Below are 6,000 nucleotides of genomic sequence, written 5' to 3'. Positions count from 1 at the left end.
TGCGTCAATACATATCTACACATATCTGATAATACCATATTATATACCGTATTGTTCACCAACCAGTGGCCTACAGGAATGTGATCAGTGAATAAAAATCTATTATGATTTGGTTTTAAATTTGTTTCCTTTGGACTAATTATTTAGACTTTCTCTATTATTCTTTTGCTCAACTTTAGGTTGTTTTTTCTTAAGAATAACTTTGTTTGATATTTTAGGAACTACAAGTATGCATGTATTGTTTTGGTAGTTGTTTTGATAGATTTTTTCTAAGTCACGAATTCATTAGTTCCAACTTCCAACATTATGGAGTGGTTTTTCCTGTCATATTATGGAGCGATTTTGCAGATCATATGAATGTTTTATGGAGTTAGTTAGCAATGATACCATTTGAAAAATCCTTGCAGGACAATCACCTTTCACATCAATTGTTGCTGAACAAGTTATTTAACAAATTAAGACCATTTTCTTAACCTTAAGTTGATGAATACTAACAATTCTCATGGTGCAATTCACCCTTTGCCCTGGCACTCTGTAAATGCATTGATCTCGCTGGGACCTGTCACTCTTACCAAATACGCATAAACGTACATATTCCAAATAATCGAGACCAAATATCTTTAAAATCCAAACAAAATATAAAAAAAATTCTCAGTAGTCAACAAAAATATATATGTCCAACCCTAATTATCTTCTTTATATAAACCACAAATCAGAGGTTTTAAAAATATGATGGTGCGCGTTTCGAAAAAAAACACATAATGGAGCTGAAAGAATTACGTTTTTATCTTCTTAAACTACTCGAGGAAAATGGTATATTTTTTCTTTCTTAAACTGCTGAGGACAATTAAATCATGTAAGTAGAAAACAGTTCATGTAATGTTGCATCGAAAAGCTCTGTAAGAAGGTATCGAGAATTAGATATCCTAATAACTACTACCTTCATACCGATATTTTTCAAGAAATACAATGATACATTTGCATAATATTGTGAAGGAGAACAATCTAGAAGATTTTTTCGCAATATTTAATGATTTGAGGATAATAAATTATTTTTTTTTTATTTGTTATTCTTTTGGTTTCAACATGGAAACCAATACAAAGAGAAAATGAAGAATATTTATGTCCAAGATAGCGATCGTTTCTTACAGGGATAGAGAAGAGGTGGAAAAATGTTTTCCGACCAAGAAAAAGAGGATGTCAAAGAATGATAAAAGAATTTCATTTTCATGCATTGTCTCCCACAAAGTTCATATCTGTTTTAGCCCTTTTTTGTTTTATTTTCCTGCAGACCAACTTAAATATTAGCTTATTGCTTTTTACCATTTTTCTTTTTATAATTTTTAGGTTTTGATAGACATTAGTTTTAAACATGAATCAAATATTCCACAAGCAAGAAATAAACACGTGCATCGCACGGGTGATAAACTAGTTTAGTTAACAACAAATTTCTGCTCATCAGAATTTTTTCAGAAATGTTTCTCTGTTTTATAAAATATCAAAAAAATACTTTTACAACTCCAAAAATTCTGAAATTTTATGTAGGTAATTACCAGGATGTCTACTACATTAGGTCAAAAGAGTTCATCGAAATTCCCTCTAGGTTAAGAGATAAACTCGAAACTCTACAGCTGACCAAAAATTCGTTTTGTTTTTCACTCCACAATTAACATCCATGATTCACAAACCAACCAACCATTTTCGATTATTACAAATTCTAATGTCTTAAAATAGTTGGGTGCAATAATCAAAATAAGGAAAAAAAAAATCAAATAAGCAAAAATTATTCATACTTAGCTTCTTTATAATTGAAGTGATCGATCCGATGAAACGGACGAGCTTCCCAAATCTCTGCAACAGCAATAAGGAAAAACTTTGGAAAAAAAGAGTGAGTCACGTGTTCAACACGCTGTCCTTAAGACATTAGCGCCCGGCTACACTCAAGAGTGATGCTATAAGCCTCACAGGACGGATATCTCTAGGATAAAACACCCTTCCACACCTACTACTAGCATATATAGTAGATGCTCAACTTGAGCTTGGCAACTCCGAAAAAACCCTTAAGGAAAATCACGAACGTTAAAGAAATCACTATAAAATATTTTCCCTTGGGGATCTCTCTAAAAAATAGAGAATCCCCTTTCACGTAGATTTTACAAAAGTAGAAAATTTGTTTATATAATGGAATAATACAACTTAAAAAGAGGAATTCCCCGATGTGGGACTAAAAAGTTTCATTCACAAAAGAAAACAATAAATTATAACTTTTCTTAAAAACTTTAAAAATCAATTTTCTATTAATTTTTTTCCAACAATGTACACCTGGTTGAACTTGCAGCTCATCACTGAAGGTTTTTATTGCAACATCATTCATCGTCTCATTCTCTCTATCCGTGTACTAGATGTACCTATCTCAGTAGGAGACTGAAATAGACATGCAATTTCAAAACCCAACAACTTTTCCGAATTCTATTGAGAATTTGAGATCCTTCCTAATTGAAAGTATAAAAAAATAATTTAGAAATACACGTCTAATTCTATATTTAAGTTTTTTGAAATAGGACATCCTAATTCCTAATCTAACAAGGAAGCAGTTGTTGTATAACTATAAATACATTAGACCCTGGCCATGCTATTAAATAATGCACACCTCTTGAGATTTTCTTTACTATGAGACTTATCTTAAGATTTTTTTCATGTACTATCAGACTTAAGTAAAGGATGGCATCATAAGACAGTTTTAATGGATGTGAAGCACATATACTTTGTGCAAACCGATGTGGATTTTTTGGATCAGCAGCGAATATGAACTTATGTAGGAAGTGTTATAGGGATCAAGTCAAGGAAGATGAACAATCAATTTTATCCAAAGCGGCTTTTGAGAAATCTTCAAACCCTAAGAAAGCTCTTACAACCCAAGCAGAATCAGTAGGCTCAAGTGATACTAGTGTTGCATACGAGACTACGGCTTCGCCAAGTTCAGCAACATCCACTAGTAATAGAGAAAGCGGTGCAGTAGCGAAGAATAGGTGTTTTAGTTGTAACAAGAAACTCGGATTGACAGCGGTTAAGTGCAAGTGTGGACCAGTTTTCTGCTCGGCTCACCGCTACCCGGAGAAGCATTCATGTGAATTCGACTACAAGAGCGTTCGAAGAGAAACACTTGCTCAAATCAAGGCGGGCAAGATTGATAGATTTTACACAGAATTGGTCAATTAACCGAATAATGACAATTCCTGGATGAAAAAGACATGTAAAATTTAATATTGTTCAAATGGACGAAAATGTAAAAATAGCCAGGATGTAAATAGTTTCATGTTGGAAAAATTGATACTAAAACAGGGTGAAGAAAAGAATGTTGTATTAGGGTTCAAGGCTCTAATGAAAGATTCTTTTCGACAATTATTCGACCCTTTCCCAATAGAATTGGCGAGTACAAACAGGTCAATAAATATCGCCGTCAGGACACTTGAAGCCCCACAACAGTGTTGGATTCAAAGCTTGTACGACCTTGATCCAACCAAGAACACACTGGTTTTGTTTATGATGTTGCTTGTAAGAAAGAAAACAGAGACAGTTGAGATGTTGTTTTGAATGGAAAACAAGTCTCCTATTTAAAATGGAAATCACACCCTTTGGAGATGACTCTTCATCTCTACAGGCATCTTTTCAGCGTGAACAGGCGCGTCTCTTCCTTCAATGCGTCCATTGGTGAAACAAGATTTCTGTTCAGTTTTTCTAACTGATAATAGAAATCCTAGAACAGAAAATTTCCAACATTTCATCATACCCATTTTCAAATACCTTTTCTTATTTTTAATTTACATCAGGATGCATCCGGTTTCATCCTCGCTCTTTTTTAAGTTTAAGACAGGATGAATCCAGTTTCATTCTTGCTATTTTTTTGGTGTCCATTTTACCCATACTAATTTTTAGTCGTCCATTAGAACCATGTTTTAAAATTTTTTGGACAAATGATACATTTTCCGTAGATTTTAATCCCAAATATTATCTCCGGGATTTCTTTTTAATTTAATGTTTTTGTCGGATAATTGGGTATATTTGAGCAATTTTTATTAAATACATATCGATTATCAAACGCAAAACATCTTATCTGAATTTTGAATCAAAACGAAATCCGTTCAACAACGACAGTTAGGAGACGCCGCTTCAACATCTTCCTTGCATAATTTTTTTTTTCTTTTGGAGCTGATACTGTTCCATTAGGATGCGGAAGCATGCAGATGCAGTAAGCTAGCAATTTTTTGCTTGCATATATTTTATATAGGCAAGGAAAGCCAAGCCCTTCTTTTTAACCATTCACTGAATCCGTATCTCTCCGTCACACCACAATGATGCCTTAAGCCAGCGGGAGTTTTGAAGTGCGCTAAAATTTAAAGCTTGCAATAGGATCTGATTGACTGGTTCATTGATGATGAGCCCATTTACCAACTTACAAATATATATTAAACAAGTTTGACTCTTAATTGTTTCATCTGAAATTGCTATTCAAACTTAAAACAAATTGCTTCAAAAAAAAAACTTAAAACAAAGACTATGATATAATAGTTCTAGTGGAATTCTCTGGCACATGGTATTTTCTTAAATATAGTGGATTCGATCAATTCATGCTCCGATTCCCTTTGCTTCTCAAAGTATTTGCATGTTCTTCGTTTTGACATAGTACATGAATTCTGTCTTTGGTCCAAACAAATTACGTTGTTTGATCTTTATCCATCGAAAAAGATTTGACCTTTTTTTGTGTGTAATTAGAGTGTGATCATACCAATGTTTCTGCACAAGTTGAGGGTAAACCTAGGATATAATGATATACTCGTATATATACCTCGTGAAAATTTCTCCACTTATGCTCGGCTAAATTAGCGCAGCTCCTTATGGTGTTACTTGTCAACCAGGACGCATGTGATCTTTAATTAGCCCATTTGAGAAGTACTAAATGAAAACAAAGTTGATGGTTACTTATATCAACTTGGTTATAACTATGGACAAACGAACTTCAAACAAAAGGCCACTTGAATCCCATGGGTTCTTCTTTTGCTTCTTATGTTATTCAATTTCCTCTTCTTCTGTTCTTCCTTGTTTCTTTCTCAAGTGCTGCAAATGACTTACCTTCTTTCTCCAACATCATCTTCAATCTTGATAGAGATCCATTAACCCTCCAATATAGGATCAATATCAACCAGGGAACTCCTTTAGCTACTGTAAAACTAGTCCTCGATTTCAGTGGAAAGCTATCCGGGCTCTATTGTAATAAAGGCGCCTATCCATCATCTTCGTACCAACCAATCAAATGCATGTCACCCCAATGCTCCCTAGCCAGCAAACCAGTCACATGTGTATCGTGCAATGGCACCCAGACTAAAAACTCTTGGTGCCATAAAAATGCTTGTAGCATTTCCACAAGAAACACAGTAACTCGATTTTCCGGCAAGGGTGAGCTCATTTCAGATGTTGTGTACACTGAATCTATATATGCGTTCGGTAATGAAGGGTATATACGGGGTCCCATTGATCTTCGCCCGATTTCATTCGGTTGTGCAGCCACTAGTAATTTTCTAAAAGGATTGGGTGAAGGTGCTGAAGGAGTGGCTGGTCTAGGACGTTCATCGCGTCTTTCACTAGTTTCGCAATTTTCAGCCGCATTTCCGCAGTTTCGCCGTACATTTGCTCTGGATTTGTCTGGCCTTTTAATTTATTTTGGAGGCGGACCTTACATTTACTCATACGGTAAGTTTTTTGGTGATTTGAGTAAGCTTTTCCATTACGTTCCACTCTTGGTTAACCCAAAAAGTATGGAAGAATATTTCATTGATGTCAAATCAGTCAAGATACATGGTAAAACTGTACCGATAGACAAAAAATTGTTGTCCATTAACAAAACCAATGGAGTTGGAGGAACGAAAATCGACATTCTAAAACCTTACACTGTTTTGGAGACATCAATCTACAAGGCCTTGATCAAGGTACATACTAAATGGG

This window comes from Papaver somniferum, chromosome 8 (assembly GCF_003573695.1).
Source record: "Papaver somniferum cultivar HN1 chromosome 8, ASM357369v1, whole genome shotgun sequence".
NCBI classification, from domain to species: Eukaryota; Viridiplantae; Streptophyta; class Magnoliopsida; order Ranunculales; family Papaveraceae; genus Papaver; species Papaver somniferum.
This window is presented reverse-complemented; position numbering follows the sequence as displayed.